This window comes from Microcebus murinus, chromosome 15 (assembly GCF_040939455.1).
Source record: "Microcebus murinus isolate Inina chromosome 15, M.murinus_Inina_mat1.0, whole genome shotgun sequence".
NCBI lineage: Eukaryota > Metazoa > Chordata > Mammalia > Primates > Cheirogaleidae > Microcebus > Microcebus murinus.
Window position 1 is genome coordinate 32,008,043 of NC_134118.1, and position 22,148 is coordinate 32,030,190.

At 37.4% G+C, this 22,148-nt stretch overlaps 1 pseudogene; it reads right to left on the reverse strand.

Annotated features, from left to right (window-relative positions):
• Positions 1 to 726: 726 nt before the first annotated feature.
• On the reverse strand, positions 727 to 2,229 carry LOC105881730 (vasculin pseudogene; annotated as a pseudogene).
• Between the last annotated feature and the right edge of the window lie 19,919 nt (positions 2,230 to 22,148).

A 22,148-nucleotide genomic window follows, 5' to 3' on the forward strand; every position in this document is an offset into this window, starting at 1 on the left:
AAACTAAGACAGGAGTTCCTGTCTCTAGCAGTGCCTCAGAATCTCCTATGGAAAAATGTAGAAATATTCCCAGGCTCCACATGAGTTCCACAAAATAAGATTATCTGAGGGTGAAGGTCCAGCACCAATATTTAAAAAAAATTTGCAGGTGATTTCAGTGCAAGTTGGGGTTGAAAATCATTGCAATAATAATTGCTATTGTTTGCCAAAGAAGGCGATATCTAGTATATTAGAAGGAGAAGGGGAAGGATCCATTAACAACTATTTTCGAAAATTGATTGGTACCAACTTCTGTACTTTATAATTGACTTAGAATATATCCAATGCTTCATAAAAATCTCCTATGTGCTGCTTATAAATATCGTGGCATTTAAAAAGTACAGCAGTGTAGTTATTAGTATTCTTGTAGTACATTTCACTAAAAATGACTTTATAATATATTAAAACTTCTGTACTATTAATAATAACTTGATTAAAAATAGAGTAACTCCTTGCCATCTCTGTTTTATACACTGGTTTCATAGATCTTCATTTTCTACCTTCTACTTACATTAAGATAGTTTGCTTAAGAGGCCCTGAGCAAGGTGGAGTGGAGGTTTTGCAGTGCTGAGTAAAGTCAGAATTATTTTCAGAACTTTCCTATTCATTGTGTCTCATTTCTGTAGTTTTCTTCATATTGAAGTCCCCTCAAAGATCGTCTTTTAATGGAGTATGTCACTACATACATTATAGGTCTCCATTTTTACAGTTCACCCCAAACCGTATGAGAGATTGTATCACACTTACATTTCCAAAGCTGTTAGGACATCCTTCACATATTATCGTCATCTGTCTACTTGTCTCTGTGTCATCATTCTCAATTGTGGGGTTCAAAGTGCTGTTTTTCCAAGGTCCAAATGTGAAGTCACAGATTCGGCCATTTTTCAAGACACCATTTTTCTTGTTTTCTCAGATCATTCTCCTGTAACTGTTCACTGATAACTCGAAATTCTCTTGTTTCATCCTCACTTAAGGCTTGTACATGTTTCATCATTTCCACTGTCTTCCTGCCAGCCCATCTCTTTTTAACAATCTGTGTTCTGCCTCAAGTGAATTTGAAAGAACATTGGTTTGTGTGAAGGTTGAACACCGCACGATCTGTTGGAAAACCACCAAGCCATTGCCGTTCTCTCATGGAACTTCATTTTTATCAGACTTTCCGTTTACATCCTTTTCTTGGTGAGTACTGTTGCTGTTATGTAAATTAAACAAGCCGTCATCCTCCTCTGAGCCAGCATGACTTTCATCTTCGTGTTCCTCTTCTACTCTGTCTCTTTTCAATGCTTTCAGAAATTTGCTCTTCTTATCAGTGTGCGTTTGTGTCAGTTTGGTTCGAGGCTGCTGATTAAGCTTGCCAACAGATGAAGAGGAATTTGAGCAATTACACTCTTTCACTGAATTTGTTGACAGACTAAAATTCTTGGCAGTTGATTTAAAGGCATTGAAGTTGCCAACACCATATGTAGACTCATGAGGGAAAAAAGTCCCACTTTTCTTCTCTTCAGTTTGGCTTTTCCATTGTGTAGGTTTTGTAGGTAGAACAGCAGGTTTAGGGACTAAACCTTTATAAACACTTGGACCAGTTCTGTTCTTGACTGGTTTTGACTGAAGATTTCCTACTATGTGAAATCTAGGCAGCTGTGAGTCTTTTGTATTACCTTTCTTGATAACCAGCATACTCGGAGCTCTAGGCTTAGGATTTGGAGGATATTCCCATACTCCTGTAGCTTAAGATTTATTCTGATTTGTTTCTCTTTCATAGTCAGGATTTATAGATGGAAAATCCCCGGGCTCAAATGGTTTGGATTCTCTCTCATCTTCTTTCCTCCTGGTTTTATTGTCAGGTATGTTGTTTTCATATAGTTTTTGGCTTTTTTCAGAATGGAAAATACTGCTACGAGAGTAGGAACTTCTACCATGGAATCCCTCTTGATGATTTATATTTTCAGTGCGATTTGTTCCATGTGTACACCATCCATTTTTTTCTTTCCTTCCAAAGTTACCTCCATTAGGACGTGCAATACCAGAACCAAAACCATCTGAAGAGCTGTGTTGTTGATGATTCACATCATAACAATTTTCTGCCCATGAGAAGTTTTCAGAATGCTTCTCAAAATTCAATGATGAATTTGTTGACAATGGTGGAGCAGGAAAATTAAGCTAGGCTGGAGCAAAGTCATGCGGGGTCATTTAGCTCCAGTCTTTCCAACTCAGAGATGCAAAGCTTCAATATCTCATGGCAAGTCCAAATTCTAACAGGACTGCACAGAAAGATGTTATTTTTTTCTCTGCCATCTTTGTTTTCCAATTGTTTTTAATTTTGTATCCTCTGAAATAATATCCAAGTCCTTTCAAGATACTTGGCGTATGACTATTTGATGTAGAGCTACTTCTAGTCGCCTATCTATACCTCTGTTTTAAAGTTTTCAAATGGCTATCTGCAGAATTAACCAAATTCCTTGGATTTAAGGTCAAAGTCTTATTTACTATCCCATGTACTGCCATGTACTTATCCATTCCAGATGAAATATCCAATTTATGAGCCAAAAAGCAAAGACAAAAAGAAAATTTTATATCTGAAGAGCAGCATATACAGAGGCACAGGTAACTATCTCAGTACTACCATGCTGCCCGGAAACTGCAACATCATAAATTTCCACATAGATAAAATGAAAAAAAAAAAAACAAAAAAAAAACAAATGAAAAACCAAACCTCTTTGTATTCTTTTAATGTCAATGTCTTCATTTAGAAAAGCTGCCCCATTGTGACTCAAAAAGGGCTGAGGTTAAAAATTCCTAGAACTTTTAATACAGGTAAAAATAAACTGCCATGAAACTTCAACAATATTTAAACAGTCATTTGAAACTGCTGAAACTACTCAGTACACAAATCAAACGTATCTTACAGTTTTGGGTGGAGAACACCAACAACAGAAGAGTAGGCTAGGGGGAAAGGCAAAAAATACCACCAGCTGAATCGTTTTAACCAGCTATGTAATCTGTTTGAACTAAAATACTGAAGAAATGCCTGTCTCTTTTTAAGTAGCTTGTTGAATTGTCCGCTACTATCAATTCACTTTAGAGATGATTCTTACCAATTTTATAAACTTCTGGGGTAAAGTTATCCAAAAATATTGTAATTCCAAAATGACCACTTGAAATATCTGGGGACTTTTATACAAAACCTGGAAGATAATCTTCATACCTGCGTAATTCAGTCACCCACTGGGCTGGGCAGCAGGAGGACAACTTCCACCGGAGAAACGTCTGGCCCAAACAACCGCTCATGCCCTGGTTAAAAAAACAAAAAAAAAGCTCTGCTTCTCTCTTCTGAGTTTCTTTTGTTCAATCTCTGGGTCTCTCTGTTCATCACTTATTTTTTTCCATTTTGTGATGGGCTATAGGAATTACTATCTCTTCTTTACCTGTTACATGTTTTGATTGGCATATTTACCAGGGGGTTGAGTAGTTGTTATCATATACTTGAGAAAGGGTTCAGAGAGTCTTTGCCTGCACTTTTTATGTTGTAGGAATTTTGTTCTGTTTGGAGTCGAAAACTTTGACTATAATGTGTGCAATTAAATTAGGAAAGATATGTCTGTTCATGAGATAGGCATGAACAAATAAACTTCCTGTGACATTAGACATTTTCAGCACTATTATAGTCCACATTTAAAGAGGTACCAGTAACATTATCATATCTATTAGTATGTACATATTAGGCACTCGCTTGTTCATGATGCTGAGATAGGAGCTGTGAATCATTAGAAGCTGTGTCACACAAGGTCCCCCACTGTCAAGGAACTTACAGTCTGGTTGGTTAGAGAAGACTTAAAACAGTCACAAAAATTGCAGAATTCAATATATTTTAGCTTGGAGCTTACTTTCCTACTATCTTCATTGTTAATCCTAATCTGAAGAATGCTGCTAGAGAATATTACAAAGCCACAATGATTGGCTTCATTATTCATCTGCAAATTCCTTCTTTATCTGAGCCTTCAATAAATAGTGCTCTTACTAAATTCTAATCAATTTCTTTTCCCATTTCTCATAACAACTTTCTTACATCTTTACCACTTTTCTTGGGTTCTCTGCTTTTCCCTAATTCTCTTTGATTTATTGCAATTTATTTCCTGACTTATGTATATTGATGCATCATTTTATCCTATATTAAAGCAAGACACACTTCCTCTGAACTCTATTCATTGATTGATAGTTTCATATTCACTCAACCAAGCATGTAATTTGGTATCATATTTGAGCCTCCACTTTTCTTCTTTCCCATGTCCAATTTGTATAAGCTATGCCGTCTATTTAGGATCTGGGGGCAAAAAAAAAATATATATCTATATGTGGAACCAACCAAAATAAGAAGTTTTGAAATAATACTTAGCTGTGTTGACAAAATTTGTTCTGAAAATTGATATACAAGCATTTTTGCCTTGTTACTCTTTTTGAGTGTTTTTTACTGTGAATAATTCGTAGATACATGTTCTTTGCTATAGTCACTTCCTGAGGCTGGAGTTGTTCATTTCAACCCTGATGACCTGAGATCCTCTCTGTGTCTGAACTTGGTCATAATTAACTTGGTTCATCATCAATTCTTTTAATGGCCTCTGTCCCTCTTTTCCTTTATTCTGACTTAAGTCACCTAGCTGACCCTATTCCAGCCTCCCTATTGCCCCTAGGTTTGTTTCTGTTCCTGTGATGTTGGCTTTGCTCGCTATGATTTTTGTTTTTGTTCTTGGATGTTCTTGGATATGCTTCCTTTAAAGGTCTTATTCTCTCTCACTATTACAATAACTTCTGCTAACTTAACTTCTAGCCTCCAGTCTTGCCCATCTCATCAGTTTTCACATTGCAGGTGCTTTCCACTGCAATTTCTTATTCATGCAATACCATATCTTTCACATGTTGGTTTCTACCTGTATTGCCAACTACTTGCTCTCCAAATGCACAATTTTCCTGCTGTACTGTACTATTCGCTGTGGCCTCAGAAGGTTTGAATTCTGACACCATTCGAGAGAGAGTCCAGGAGTGGTCTGGTCTTTCCCATCAGAGGAAAAAGGAATCACAGTACAAAGGTATAATAATAACAATAATAAGCAAAGAACATTAAAAGAATTTTACAATAAAGAAATATGAAAAACAAAACAAAAAAACTCTGTAAAATGCCTAGGAAATCAAGGGATGCTATTATAATAATGAAATAGCTATTCCAACTATCAAATTGATACACAATTTTAAAATAATGAAGTCTAGTATAGGTGATGCTTGATTGTGGGTAATCTCATGGACATATCATGAAAAATTGTCTCCTCTCTTGCATCATTAATTTTCTCTCACTATACAGAAAAAACAAACTTAGAGGAGCCAAAAGAATCTTGCATTAAAAGAATAAAATTAGAGAACTTTCACTATTTGATTTTAAGAATGACTATAAGGCTATAGTAATCAAGATAGAATGGTATTGACACAAGGATAGAAAAATAGATCATGAACAGAATAGAAAGTCCATAAATAGACATAAATGTATAATCAATTGATTTTTGATAAGGTGGCAAATTCATTTTAATTGAGTTCAATGGTGAAAGAAAAGTCTTTTCAACAAATAGCGCTGTAAGAACTGATAAATATACAGGGAAAAATGAATCTTGACACTCATCTTATGCTGCGCCCAAAATTAATCTAATGAAGCATGAACCTAACATAAAAACTAAAATCATAAATTTTCTAGAGGAAAAACTTCTTCCATAAAAATAAAAGCATCTACAATATCTTTATGATCTTGGGGTAGGCAAGGATTTCTTAGAGAGGATGCGAAAAGCACTAACTGTAATAGAAACAAAAATAAGAAATTGACTTCACTGAAAACAATATATAAAGAACTGCAGCACAATAATAAAAAGCTAAACATGCTGAGGAAAATAGATAAAATTAAAAAGACTGATAACAACAAATATTAATGATGAGGTATTGCAATAGGAACTCTCACTTTGGAAAACTAGTTTCTTATAAAATTTAACATAAGTTTATCTTATGACCCAGTAATTCTATTCCTAGGTATTTACTCAAGAGAATTGAAAACACATGTCCATAAAAAGACTTGCATAAGAATGTTCATAGCAGCATTATTTATAATAGCCTAAACTAGAAACAACCCAAATGCTCATCAACAGTGGAACAGATAAATAAATTGTGGTATATTACATAACAGAATACTAACCAGCAACAAGGAACATACTGATATACGCAACAATATTAATGAATCTCAAAAATCTTGTGTCCAGCAAAAAAAAAAAAAAGCCAAACAAAAAAAGAATACATATTTCTTGGAAGTGACACATGTCAATTCTGTCAATATCCCATTGGTCAAAGCAAAGGTGACTCCATCTACATTCAACAGGGTGGGGATGTATAATCATCCCACAGGAGGAACAATGAATATTTAAAAAAATAATTCAATTTATCACACTTAGATTATGGTATAGGAGCAAAAGAAATTATCACTTTATATTTTGAATTGAAGGCATTTTCACCAGATGTTCACTTATCTTTTGATAGGTTTTGACAATGTAGACTGAAATTGTATTTAGTTCTTGTTATACATATATATGTATATATATATAATATACACATATATGTATATATATATAATATACACATTTATCAAGCTTTTATGGTTTTACAGAGATCTTCCTCACTTTAAGATTGTATTATTAAGCCGGGCGCGGTGGCTCACGCCTGTAATCCTAGCTCTTGGGAGGCTGAGGCGGGCGTATTGCTCAAGGTCAGGAGTTCAAAACCAGCCTGAGCAAGAGCGAGACCCCGTCTCTACTATAAATACAAAGAAATTAATTGGCCAACTGATATATATATATAAAATTAGCCGGGCATGCTGGCGCATGCCTGTAGTCCCAGCTACTTGGGAGCCTGAGGCAGAAGGATCGCTGGAGCCCAGGAGTTTGAGGTTGCTGTGAGCTAGGCTGACGCCATGGCACTCACTCTAGCCTGGGCAACAAAGCGAGACTCTGTCTCAAAAAAAAAAAAAAAAAAAAAAAGATTGTATTATTAAAAATTCTAGTTTATTGTAGTTTAATTTTTACATTTAAATCTTTGCTATACTTTGGGTTCACCTGGAATTAGTTTTATGTTAGTGGTGGGGTAAGAAGTCACTTTGTTTTATGTGAGTCTCTTATATGCAGCATATATTAATAATTTTTTTGCATTTTTTTTTTAAATTTTTTTTTTATTTTGGCATATTATGGGGGTACAGATTTTAAGGTTTCAATAAATGCCCATTTCCCCCCCTCCCCCCAAAAGTCTGAGTCTCCATCATGACCATCCCCCAGATGGTGCACATCTCACTCATTATGTATGTATATACCCACCCCCCTCCCCCCTCCCACCTGCCCAATACCCTATTACTGTAGTACCTATGTGTCCACTTAGGTGCTACTCAGTTAATACCAGTTTTCTGGAGAATATATCTGGTGCTTGTTTTTCCATTCTTGGGATACTTCACTTAGTAGTATGGGTTCCAGCTCTAACCAGGAAAATATAAGATGTGCTATATCACCATTGTTTCTTAGAGCTGAATAGTACTCCATGGTATACATATACCACATTTTATTAATCCATTCTTGGATTGATGGGCACTTGGGCTGTTTCCACAGCCTTGCAATTATGAATTGTGCTGCTATAAACATTCGAGTGCAGGTGTCTTTTTTGTAGAGTGTCACTGGATCATTTGGGTAGATGCCCAGCAATGGGATTGCTGGGTCAAATAGTAGATTCAGTTGTATCGCTTTAAGGTATCTCCATATTGCTTTCCACAGAGGTTGAACTGGTTTGCAGTCCCACCAGCAGTGTAGGAGTGTTCCTCTCTCTCCGCAACCACGCCAGCATTTATTGTTTGGAGATTTTTTGATAAAGGCCATTCTCACTGGGGTTAAGTGATATCTCATTGTGGTTTTGATTTGCATTTCCCTGATGATTAGAGATGTTGAGCATTTCTTCATATGTTTGTTGGCCATTCTTCTGTCTTCTTTAGAAAAATTTCTGTTCAAGTCTTTTGCCCACTTTTTAATGGGGTTATTTGATTTTTTCTTCCTAATTTTCGTGAGTTCTAAGTATATTCTAGTTATCAGTCCCTTATCGGATGCATAGGATGCAAAAATTTTCTCCCATTCTGTAGGTTGTCTGTTTACTTTCATGACTATTTCTTTGGCTGTGCAGAAGCTTTGTAGCTTGATCATGTCCCATTTATTTATTTTTGTTGCTGCTGTGATTGCCTTTGGGGACTTCTTCATAAACTCTTTGCCCAGGCCGATGTCTAGGAGAGTGTTTCCAACTTTTTCCTCTAGAGTTCTAATAGTTTCATATCTTAGGTTTAAGTCTGTTATCCAGCGTGAGTTGGTTTTTGTGAGAGGTGAAAGGTGTGGGTCCTGTTTTAGCCTTCTACAGGTGGCTATCCAGTTTTCCCAGCACCATTTATTGAAGAGAGATTCTTTTCCCCAGCGTATGTTTTTGTCTGCTTTGTCAAAGATGAGATGGCTATATGAGGATGGTTTTATATCAGGATTCTCACATCTGTTCCACTGGTCAATATTCCTGTTTTTGTGCCAATACCATATTGTTTTAATTACTACAGCTTTGTAGTATAATTTGATATCTGGCATATTAATGCCTCCTATTTTGTTTTTGTTGCCTAGAATTGCTCTTGATATTCGGGGTCTTCTTTGGTTCCATACGAAGCGTAAAATTATTTTTTCTATATCTGTGAAGAATGCTGATGGGATTTTAATAGGTATTGCATTGAATCTGTAGATCAGTTTGGGTAGTATAGACATTTTGATGATATTGAGTCTGCCGATCCACGAGCATGGTATGGATTTCCATCTGTTTACATCCTCTGCTATTTCCTTCCTCAGTGTTTCATAGTTCTCCCTGTAGAGGTCTTTTACCTCTTTGGTTAAATATATTCCTAGGTACTTTAATTTCTTTGTTGCTATTGTGAAGGGAATTGAGTCTTTGATTTGGTTCTCAATTAGATTGTTGTTGGCGTATATGAATGCCTCTGATTTCTGTGTATTAATTTTGTATCCTGAGACTTTACTAAATTCATTGATCAGTTCCAGGAGTTTCTTGGTTGAATCCTTGGGGTTTTCTAGATACAATATCATATCATCAGCAAACAGTGAAAGTTTGATCTCTTCTGCCCCTATTTGGATACCTTTGATTCCATTTTCCTGTCTGATTGCTGTAGCCAAGACTTCCAGCACTATGTTGAACAGAAGTGGAGATAGTGGGCAGCCTTGTCTGGTTCCAGTTCTAAGTGGGAATGATTTCAATCTTTCCCCATTCAGTATGATGTTGGCTATGGGTCTGTCATATATGGCTTGTATCATTTTTAGGTATGTCCCTTCTATGCCTATTTTCTTAAGTGTTCGTATCATGAAAGGGTGTTGAATTTTGTCAAAAGCTTTTTCTGCATCTATTGAAAGAATCATGTGGTCTTTGTTTTTGCTTCTGTTTATGTGGTGAATTGCATTTATAGATTTACGTATGTTGAACCATCCCTGCATCCCTGGGATGAAGCCCACTTGGTCGTGGTGGATTATTTTTTTGATAAGTGTCTGGATTCGGTTAGCTAAGATTTTGTTGAAAATTTTTGCATCTATATTCATTAGGGATATTGGTCTGTAGTTTTCTTTTTTTGTTGCATCCTTTCCTGGTTTTGGTATCAGAGTAATATTCGCTTCATAAAAGGTGTCGGGGAGGTTTCCGTTCTTCTCGATGTTGTGGAATAGTTTCTGCAAGATAGGTACTAGTTCTTCTTTTTAAGTATGGTAAAATTCAGGTGTGAAGTCATCTGGACCGGCACTTTTCTTTTTAGGGAGATTTTTAATTGCTGTTTCTATTTCAGCTGTTGAGATTGGTCTGTTCAGGGAATCTATTTCTTCCTGGTTGAGCCTAGGGAGGCTGTGTGTTTCTAGAAATTTGTCCATTTCCTCCACATTTTCCAGTTTGTGTGCATAAAGATTTTTGTAGTATTCATAAATTGTATCTTGTATCTCTTTGGGATCAGTTGTGATATCTCCTTTTTTATTCCTGATGGAGCTTATTAGAGATTTCTCTTTTCTGCTTTTCGTTAGCTTAGCCAATGGCGTGTCAATTTTGTTTATTTTTTCAAAGAACCAACTTTTTGTTTTATTAATCTCCTGAATAGCTTTCCTGTTTTCAATTTCGTTTAGTTCTGATTTGATCTTGTTGATTTCACTTCTTCTGCTGGGTTTGGGGTTGGTCTGTTCTTCTTTTTCCAGCTCTTTGAGTCGTTTCATTAGATTGTCTATTTGTGATCTTCTTGTCTTTTGGTTATAGGCATTTATGGAGATAAACTTTCCTCTCAGAACTGCTTTAGCTGTGTCCCAGAGGAGTTGATAACTTGTCTCTCCATTGTCGTTTTCTTCATAGAAGTTTTTTATTTCTGTCTTGATTTCTTCATTTACGAAGTAATCATTTAGTAGGAGATTGTTTAATTTCCACGTTTTTGTGTAGAAATGTGAGTTTCTGTTAGGGTTGATTTCTAGTTTTATTCCACTGTGATCTGAGAAGGTACATGGTATGATTTCTATTTTTTTAAATTTCTTGAGATTTTCTTTGTGTCCTAGGATATGGTCAATCTTAGAGAATGTCCCGTGAGCTGATGAGAAGAACGTATATTCAGTGGATTTTGGGTAGAATGTTCTGTAGATGTCTGTCAGACCCAATTGTTCTAGAGTTTTGTTTAAGTCCATTATTTCTTTATTAATTTTCTGTTTGGAGGATCTGTCTCGTGCCGTCAGTGGGGTGTTGAAATCTCCGGCGATTATGGAGTTGCTATTAATCCATTTGCTTAGCTCCAGTAAGGTTTGCTTTATGAATCTGGGTGCACCTAAGTTGGGTGCATATATATTTAAAATTGTTATCTCTTCTTGTTGGACTGTGCCCTTCACCATTATATAATGACCCTCTTTGTCTTTTACTACTTTTGTTGGTTTAAAAACTAAATCGTCTGAAATTAGAACTGCCACACCAGCCTTCTTTTGGCTTCTATTTGCTTGGAATATTGATCTCCACCCTTTGATTTTTAGTCTATATGCATCCTGGCAGGTTAGATGTGTTTCCTGAAGACAGCATATACTTGGCCTGTATTTTCTTATCCATTCAGCCAGCCTATGTCTCTTGAGTGGAGAGTTTAAGCCATTCACATTTATTGAGAGAACTGATAGGTAAGGTAGATTACTGATCATTCTGTTGGGTTGGATGTTGTTGCTATGATTTCTGTCTTGAGCCATTGTAATATCTGGCCTTTAATATCTTTGGGTTTTGGTTGTTTTTATATTCGTGGGTTATTATTATGATGTTCCGTGCATAACGCTGTTTTAAGTACTTCTTGTAGGGCTGGTCTTGTCTTGGTGAATTCTCTGAGCCTTTGCTTGTCTGAGAATGTTTTTATTTCTCCTTCATATACGAAGCTTAGTTTTGCAGGGAATAATATTCTAGGCTGGGCATTGTTTTGTTTCAAAAGAGTGAGAATGGGGCCCCAGTCTCTCCTTGCTTGTAAAGTCTCATTAGAGAAGTCTGATGTTATTCGAATTGGCTTTCCCTTGTATGTTACTTGCTTCTTTTGTCTTACAGCTCTTAGAAGGGCCTCTTTAGTTGATACTTTGGTCAGTCTGATGACTGCATGTCGTGACGTCTTCCTGTTTGCGTTGAATCTCCCAGGGGTCCTCTGAGCTTCTTGAACTTGTATATCAAGATTTTGAGCAAGGCCTGGGAAATTTTCCTCTATTATATCTTCAAACAGCTTGTCCAACCCTTGAGTGTTGTCTTCTTCCCCTTCCTGTAACCCTATGACCCTCATATTAGGTTTCTTCACATAATCCCACAGCTCTTGTAGGCTTTGCTCTTTTCTCTTGTTTCTCTGCTCTATTTCTGTGAGTGATTTATTTAATTGGAGGGTGTTATCTTCAAGCTCTGAGATTCTTTCTTCTGCTTCATCTACCCTGTTCTTGAGACTTTCCACTGTATTTTGTAGTTCCTTGAATTGATTCTTCATTTCCAGGAGTTCGGTTACACTTTTCTTCAATGTGTCTATTTCTTTTCTCATATCCTGGAGACTTTTTGTGGTTTCTTGGTGTTGGTTGTTGAGTTGTTGTTGCAGCTGGGTGAGTGTTCTTATGTTCCACATACGAAATTCCTCTTCTGTCATATTGGTTGCCTGATTTTGGTCGGAGTCCATTTCTAGGGGGCTGGTGCTCCTCTTTGGGGGTGTGTTTTCCGTTTGGTTCTTCATATTTCCTGAGTTCTTTCGCTGATTTCTTCCCATGTCGATCAGTTGTTGTTTCTTTCCTTAGGTTATTGTTTGGGTATTCACACACCTTGTTTAGTTTCTGAGGCATTAGGTAGTGCCTGTGGGTGAAATTGGACCACTCCCTGTATATTGAGTCAGTGGGTGCCGTGGAAAGGCTGTGCAAGATGCCGTCCCTGTCAGTAGGTGGCGTTTGCTTGGAGGAACAGGCTATGGTGTTGATTTTGAGTCCTGTTATCAGCTCTCGTTCTGGGCGGAGCTGGGTTGGGTAAGCCTGCCCTCAGGCCGTTAGCAGGGGTCAAAGTTCTGTTCTCTGCTGTCAGGGCGGGGCTGGAATGGTCCCGCTCAGCCAGAAAGTCTGGGTGTGGGGGTTGGGCTGTCTGAGACCCTCAGTCTGCAGCAGGCCTCGCTTCTTTCCACCCTCCCCAACTCCGCAGCTACTCCTGGGCCTCTGCCAGCAGGCCAGACCACAAGCCACCAGGCCTCCCCGGACTGTGATGCCGGCGGGGAGGTTCCCTGCACAGGAATGCCACCTGGGTTGGGTGCACGGCCTCCTCCTGGGAGGAGGGTTGCCCTCTAGGACACCGATCCACCCCTGGAGGCACACAGACCTCAGTAGGCTGTTCACGTATAACCCTTCTGTGCCCCGGGCAATGCTAGCCCTCGGTGCAGGGGATCTGGTCTGCAGGTCCGACCTCTGGGTCCCAGAGTTCAAACTGTATTCCCACCAGGGAGAGGATTTCCGGTCCTAATTCACCCACAGGGACTCCAAGCTGGGTCTATGTCTCTCAGCCTCTGAGTCGGCACCGTTTTCCTGGGAACACGGTGCCAGCAGCACCTGGGAGGGCGGGCGGGGTCCCAAACGGGAAGGTCCCGTTCCCTGGAGGTGCCTCCGGCTGGTGGCTGTATTGTCTCTCTGGGCAGCCGCGGGTAGGGTCGGCGGAGGGGGGGAGGAGGCAATATGGCGCCTGCCGCGCGGCTCGGGTCCGTGCACACGGAGGTGTCCGGAGGAAGTTGGGAACCTGGTGCCACGTCTGCTACAGGCTCACCATTGGCAGGCGGCGGCAGTCTCTTGGCTGGTGTCCGCAGGTCTCTCCACCCGCTGGGGAGCCCACCAGCAGTCCCGAATGCAGGGGAGGGGAAACAGCAGATCCACCTACCCTTGCCGCTGGTCTCCGGGCTGCTCCGGTGGTCTCAGCCTCCAGTTCTCCTCCGCAGCCTCCTCCCGTGGAGTCTCCCGGGGTCTCAGGTACCCCTTCTTCCGGCCCTTGTCCGCTGTATGCTCGTCTTCTTGCTTCTTTCCTCTAGTTTCTGCTAGAATCTGTCTTTTCTGCAGAGACCCTCTGTCTGGCGGTGTTATTCGTCCGCCATCTTGCTCCGCCCCTCCTTTTTTGCATTTTAATAGATTATTTCAGCCTATTTGTATTGGTTAGACTTTAATAATGATTGCACTTAGTTCTGGTATAATGCTTTATGTTATGCTTTCTGTTTCTTTGGCTTCTTTTGATTTTTCTTTTTAAATCTTTCTCTATAAATGATCTATGTTTATTTTACTTTGTGTATGTCTTCTGATAATTTGGCAGTTTCGTATTGTTTTTCTGGTGTTTACCTTTGTAACCAAAGCTTTAAAATATTTATATATATATTTCAAAGTCATTGTTTATTCTAGTTACTTTTCTTAGGGAGTACAGAATGATATTTCAGTACACATATACAATGTGTAATGATCAAATCAGAGTAATTAGGATATCTATCACCTCAAACATTTGTCTCTCTTTCAGCTTCCCCTGTTTATTTAAACATGTCTCCAATATAGTACTTACTAGTTGCATTTGAATTTGTTTGTTTCCTTTTTTAGATTATGAACTCTTTGAAGGTTAGAATTTAATGTTATGCTTTTCAATTCCTAGCACAAAGCTTGACACATACTAAATTCTTAATAAAGTTCATACATTCCATTGAATCATGGTGTCTTTATATATTTATACCATTAAATGTCCTGGCATGATGGCTGCCTGAAGAGTTTGATGATGGCTAGTTTGAAAATCTTCAATGCATCAGTTTTAATTTTTGTAGTGATATTTCAAATATCTATGTACATCTAGAGTTTCTATGATTTCTATACCTAGAAATATTTAATGTAATTGTAAATATTTGGGTTATAAAAACCTTTCTCACTAATTGCAAGCCCTTTGGATCATTCTGTGGAAAAATTCTAAATATAAGGAAAGTTACAGAGAATAAAATCACAATGTATAAAACTTTCATTGATTGCCCTTCCAGAATTTTAGGTTAGTCCTCAACCTGAACTAACCGAACTTTCTTCAGGCTGTGTCTAACCCTTGGCTGTATACAAGCTGCAGGATGATTCTAAGAGTTACTTTCCAATATTCTGAATATACTGTGTAAATTAACAAAGACTTGTGACTTCCTGTGTGCTTTCTTAATAAATAAAAGTTATCGAATGCTTACTATTGCCAGCCACTGTGCTAAATGTTTTAAATATATTACTGACTTTGATTCCTCATTTTCTCGATATAAAACTTGGAGAGCTTAATTAATATGCTTAACCCCACCCACCAGGCAGGTGGCTAAACTGACAGTGTGTCCCCCAAACTGGTATTCTTAGCCACTATGTTATTCTACCTCCTTAGAAGATAAATGTAAAATAGCTGCTTAATTTGCCGAAAACAGATTTAAAAAATGTTTGGTCATCCTTCTGATTCTGCTTATGCAGTCTTAAAGTCTCAGCTCTGCAGAGACTCAGATTTTTCTTGGCAAACGATACAACTTAGAAATGTGCGATTACTATGCAGAGCATCATGGAGCCAGTCTCGAACTCAACTGACCTGTGTGCTTGAAAATCCAATCCCTTGTGAAATGGCTAAGTATGCTCATAAATCGGAAGAAGATTCAGTAGAATGGCTTTCCATGACCTCTTTTTCTGCATCAATCAGAATGATGTTGTGAGGCAGAGGAGTGCAAAAAGGTGAAGACTATTTCATGGCAACCTTTTGTAGGGCATAGTTGGCGGTAGTGGTGATAGTGGTGTGTGTGTGTGTGTGTGTGTGTGTGTGTGTGTTGCGAAATTCTCTCATTTTAATTAAAAAACACTTAACATGTTCAGTTTGAAACTGCAAAATCTAGCTATAAATTTAACAAGAAAATTTGTTACCTATTTTGTTTTGTAAATGCCAGTATGGGGATATTATCAGGATAATGCTACCTCTGAAATATAGACTTTCAGAGTTAGAAATGGATCAGGTGTTCGTGGGAGGCAAGTGTTGGTTTATATAGATTTATATTTGTAATTAGAAAATTAAAATTAGTTTTAAAGACTAAAGCATGTTTTTAAAACTTGGAAACAAAAATCTCCTAGACTGCTCAAAGTGTAAAGAGTTCATTTGAACACATGGATGTAACCTTTTGAATTTTTACACGTTAAACTTGAAATATAATTTTTTTTTTATGTAAGATCAAAGTAAGAAACTAATCAGGCAAATAAACTGATGAACTATTTGAAAAATATAGCAAATATTTTCTTAAAAACAAAATAAACACATGGGCTATAATGAATGACTGTATATATTGCTTCTCCTTCTTTTTGCTGTACAATGTGTGCTGTGTCTAAACATAAAAGACAGGCATCAACATAGATGGAAGGATTAGGGCGTCGGCTATTGTAGCACATCTTGCCTTCAAATCAACACAATACTTTGGTGTGTGTAAAGCAGCTGTGAGATAGATAGGTGATTTCCTACTTCCCAGGAGTCATTTCTGTGAGGCAGAGAATGAACAGCAACACCTATTAACCTTACATCAGAAGATATTTTCACATATGAGTATGTGAAGAGATTATGGAGTACCAATTTCTAAGAGAATTATTAAGCTCTATATTAGACCTGCTGTAATATTGGAATTTTGCTCTTGGATCTGCAGTAATATCACTAGATTATTTTTCCAAGCCAGGAGGACCTATTGACTGTAATGAATGTTCTCTCTGTACTTAGAATGTATGGAGGAGAAGATCCATGCAGGGTTTTCATCTGTCCTAACCAACTGTTATAAATAAGGTCCTTACGAGTTCCCCTGGTGCATTCTTGTAGTACTGGATCTGGGGGTGGAATGGGAGGTAAGTCAGTATATGAAAAATTCAAGTCATTCATCCAATTGCTATTTCCTGAGCACCTATTATGTGTGCTTTGATACAAAGGAAAAGTGCATTTATAAAACCATCTATGAAACCCCAAAGAAGCAGTTTAGCAAAGTGATTAAGAGTTTGAGTTCCAAGCTTCTCAGTCTTTCTATACCTGTTTCCTCATTTGTAAATGAGGATAATACATTTGTCCTGCTACAACATGTGTTTGTGTGATGTGAATTGGCTTATTCATATTGGTAAATGAGGAAATACTGTTAGGATAATGAAGTTACTATGTTGGTTCATGTGAGGTTTTTTCCCACATGTTCATGATTTGTACCATCAAATAGCAGTAGCTGAACATAAGTATATTGAAGCCCTGGACACAGCAGATTGTGAGGGTGTTCAGGGCTGTGGATGATGCAGCCTAACCGCCTGCCCAGTCTTCCCTGTGGGTTGGTTTTGACCACACTATCTGGCCGGAACTGATTATTTGCACGGTTCTTTCTGACTTTCGTACATATTGTCTCTGCAAGAAGCCTCCATCCTTTCTTGGAGTCAAGCAAACTCCACACTTAAAAAAGAAAAAGTTCTGTGTTTTCTATAGTATTTCCTTTACATGATTTAGAAGGAGGCAAACCACACATAAACTATCATTTCTTTAATTATTAGGTAGTAGTCACCTTTTAAAAATATGCTATTTTAAACTTTTAAAAAAATGTTGTGCTTAGAAAGTTGCATAAGTTTTGAATGATCTGCTCCTAACTCTATCTTCACCATGAACTGTGTTAGTATTACTGCAAAATTTTGCGGAAAGTGATGCTTTTCAGGAACGTGTATACTGCATTATAATAGAAAAACCTGAACGCTTTATGTATAAACGTTAGATGATACGGGTACTCCATAATATTGGCCGTTATCAAAGGAAACACTTAGCTAAATTTCCCTGCTCACATGTCCTGAATCAGGGCCACCCAAGTGGTTGCATAGGTTATGCCTGACTGGGGGGGGTGCACACCAAAGGCACTGCATGTCTCTGTGTGTATTATAATATCCTGGTGGGTGGAAGTAAAGTCCCTGATTTTACCAATAGCGATATCATGTGATAATAGTAAACTGTCTTGAAGAAGGACCCTTTCTAAGTAGCACAGACGTTCTGTTAGGGCCAGCAGAGGCCCTGCTCTGAATAATCCTTTAAGCTCCTCTAAGCCTTTATTTGTAGTCAGATTACAAATTATAGGGGTATAATTATTTCTTTATGTTTATTTTTAAAGTGTGATCAGGGGCTTAACTCATGCGGAATCATGGCATTTTTAGATGTAGACGACACTGTGACAAAGAAGGCTCCAGTGATTTCGTTTGCACAAGTGATTTCTGCAACCAGCGCTTGAGGCAATTTGGTAAAGTTTATCTTTGACATCCTTTTTCTTACTTTCCTTTTCTCCCTGGGTTTTGGAATTGGAGTCTGAAAGAAATTCAGCTCCACAAGTTCACACTTGTGAGATCTTCATGAAGTGACCTACTGTCTTCAGTGTTCAATTTTCTTATCTGTAAAGTGGAGGCAAAAATATCCATTTTGTAGCAGTATTTTGAGAATAAAACAAATAATGTAAATGAGTTGTCTTTCACTTTTTCCGCTGGTAGAATGTCTAGAAGTATTTTTTTTTGGTTCTTTATACAATACCATGAAATGTTGATATATAAAATAAGAATAACCAAACATATAATTTTTTCCCCTTAAGGGCCATTAAAAATTATGCTAAATACAAATGTACTTCTTAAATAATAAGACTTGAAAGTTGAAATTACTCCTTGATCCAAAGGCTGCAGAATGAATATTGTGTTAGCAGGCATGAAAAAAACATGAATCTTTTTGTATATCTCCATCAGAGTTCCTGGGTGACAAGGTGTATTATCAATAAACAGGGATATATTTTGAAAGGAATCTTTTTTTCCCCCAACAGCAGTAGGCTTAAAACATTCAGTAAACCATGTTATAAACATATGCGCTGTCATCCAGCTTTGTTGTTCTATTTATAAAGCACAGGCAGAGTAGGTTTAGCATAATTTTTAATGGCCTTAGGATTTTTGGAGTAGTAAAGGAGCACGGATTTCCACCTAAAGTCACCAGCTGCATTAGCCCCTAACAAGATTCAGCCTGTCCTTTGAAGCGTGGAAGCCAGGCATTGATTTCTTTGGCTATGAAAGTTCTAAATGACATCTTCTTCCAATAGAAGGCTGTTCTGTCTACATTGAACATCTGTTGTTTAGCGTAGCCACCTTTATCAATTCTCTTTGCTTCTCGGTCTTCTGGATAACTTGCTACATCTTCTACATCAGCACTTGCTGCTTCACCTTTCACTTTTATGTTATGGAGATGGCTTCTTTCCTTAAACCTCATGGACCAACTTTTGGTTCCAACTTTTCTTCTGTAGCTTCTTCACTCCTCTCTCAGCCTTTATAGAATTGAAGAGAGTTAGAGCCTTGCTCTGTATTAGGCTTTGGAAAAAAGGGAATGTTGTAGCTGGTCTCATTTTCTATCTAGACCACTAAAACTTTCTCCATGTTAACAATAAGGCTGTTTCATTTTTGCATATTTACCAGAGTTGCACTTTAATTTCCTTTTAAGAGCTTTTCCTTTTCTTTGCGTTCATAACTTGGCAAATTGAGCAAGTGGCTAAGCTTTTGGTCTATCTTGATTTCCCACATGCCTTTTTCACCAAGCTGTTGATTTAAAGTGAGAGATGCAACTCTTCATTTTACTCGAACACTTATAGGCTGTTGTAGGGCCCAACGATAGGGAGAGAGATGGAGGAACAGCTGGTTGGTGTATCAGTCGGAACACATACAACATTTATAGATTGTTTGTCATCTTATATGGGCACAATTCGTGATGCCCCCAAACAATTATTAATGCAATAGTTACATCAAAGATCACTGATTAGAGATCACTATAACAGATACAATAATCATGAAAAAGTTAAGAATGTTGTGAAAATCACTGAAACATGACAGAGAGACATGACGTGAGCATATGATGTTGAAGAAATGGCACCTAAGGACTTGCTCAAGGCGGGGTTGCCACAAACCTACAATTTGTAAAAAAAAATCAAAATAAAGCAAAGTACAATAAAACGAGGTGTGTCTGCGCTCTAAGCCATCTGCTGTGATAAATAGCCATGAGATTGGCCTTGTTCATAGGCTGTAGGTCTTTAGGGGGGCAACAAGAGATCAGGGTTGGCTTTAGTAGACATCCCATCTGGTATTAACTGTCATTTCCTTCCCATCCCTGGGGTTCTCAGAGCTTCTGGGATCACTGTTGTGTTTCATTAATACTGGAAAATTCTCAGCTATTATCTCTTCAAATATTTATTCTGTCCTGTACTTTCTCTCTTCTCTCTCTGGGACCCAATCACCTGTGTGTTAGACTATTTGATATCATGTCATAGCCCTGGTACACTCTTTGTTCCCTACACTCTTTTTTCCTCTTTGTATTTCAGTTTGAATAATTTTTATTGGCATATCATCAAGTACACCATTTCTTTCCTTAGCCGAATAAATCCAGCCTGCTGATAAGCCCTTCAAAAACTGTTTTCATCTATGATAGTGCTATCTAATAGAAACCTGGGGTTGATGAAAGTATTTCTCGTGTTGCCCAATATAGTAGCAACTAGCCGCATGTGACTAGCACTTGAAATATGGCTAGTGTGATCGAAGCAATGAATTTTAAAATTTATTTAATTGTAATTAGTTAATTCAAATTTTGATAAAAGTAGCCAAATTTGTTAGTGGTTATTATATTGGACAACACAGATTTATGATGCTATGTTCTTGTTTCTAGAATTTTTATTGAACTATTATCATTTCAACTTTGCTGAAATTATCCATCTGTTCAAGTATGCTGTTCACATTTCCACTTGATTCTTTAATATATTAATCATAGTTATTTTTAAGTCTCTCTCTGATAGTTTCAACATCTGGGTCACTGCTGAGTCTGGTTCTGTTGAGTACTTTATTTCTTGACAATGGTTGTTTTTTCTTGCTTGTATATCATTATTTTTGATTTAATGTTGGATATCTTGTGTTAAAAAATGGTAGAGAGATTGAGATAAATAGAACTTATGCCCTCAAATGGCCATGCCTGTTCTTAAGGCTGTTAGTGTGGAAAGCTGAGTCAGTATAATTAGGGGTTGAGTTGTTCCTGCTTCACTCTTAATTTTTTTTTTTTTTGTGAACACTCAGTAATGGTCAGTGGAATAGAATTTATCAGTAAGAAATGAGCTTGGATTTGTGGCTTCCAGTTAATTTAAGCAATCACACTAGCTTCTAATCAGTTTTTAAGAATTTGTTAAAATTTTAGCTGATTTCTTCTTATCTACTTTCATGAAGTTTGTCTCTTTCTCTCACAATCTTTCTCTCCTTTTAAGGTCTTCTCACTCTTTGGAATTTACTTCACTTGATTACCTGGTGTCCTTGTATCTCTGATAGGCTCAAGAAAGGTTTTAGTTGTTGTTTTTTTCATAAATTATCTAGCTTCTTTTCTGTTGTTGTTGTAGGGTGGAAACAATGTTCATTTGTGGAGTCTATAACACATCCTAAATGGAAGCAGAATCAGCTAGGACAGGCTTTGAGTCAACCTCTTAGCCTGTGAAGGAAAGCCATGGTGACTTATGACAGTTTAGTGGAAGAAGAAGTATGTCTTGGTGAGGCAAGTAATATCCTGTTTACAAACAGTAGTAAAGAAATAGGTATCTGATAATGGGTATAGGGAAAGGGGTAGTAACCTTTAAAGAAATGATAAAGAAGTAGAACTTCCAAATTTACGTGGAAAATATTGGAATGAATAGTTTATTTAACAAACTGAAAAAATAAGATTTAAGAAAAAGAGGTAACTGGTATAAATTACATGAAAAACATAAGAAAATATGTTGGAAATAAAAGTTTAGTAAATGGATTTGGTACACTTGTAAATGGACCTGAATTAATCTATTAAAAGACAGCAACTGTCAGTGGGCTCAATAAAATCCCTACTATGTGACTTTACAAAAATACACTTAAATAAATAATGAATAGAAAGGCAAAAAGGTCTTAGGAAAATACAAACAAAAAGAAAGCAGAAATGGCAATATTGTTATCATATAATAAAGAATGTCAGGCTAAAAGCAGTAAACAAAGTAAAGTGAGACATTATGTAATGATAAGCATAAAAATTTAATCAGAATGTTATGGCAGAGACCACTATATTTCCACCAAAACCTGGTACATGCTAACACAACTAGTGAATCAAAGAGAAAATCAAATGGGAAATTACAGCAAGGTGGCAGTATAATGAAATTCCCAGAATGCAGACTTTGGAACCATTTGGTCTAGGTTCTAATTCTGGTTCTGCTACATACCAGGTGTAAGACAAGACCCTGGGGAATTTTCTTACCCTTTCTGTGGCTCCGTTTCCACATCTGTTAAAACAGGAACAATAATTGTACCTACACAATAGATCTTTTATTAATATAAGTGAATTAACACCCGTAAAAAGTTTTAGAACAGCGCATGGCACATGGTGAGCTATGAAAAATGTACTTGTACAAACACTAAAAAACAATGGAAAGCTGGAGACTA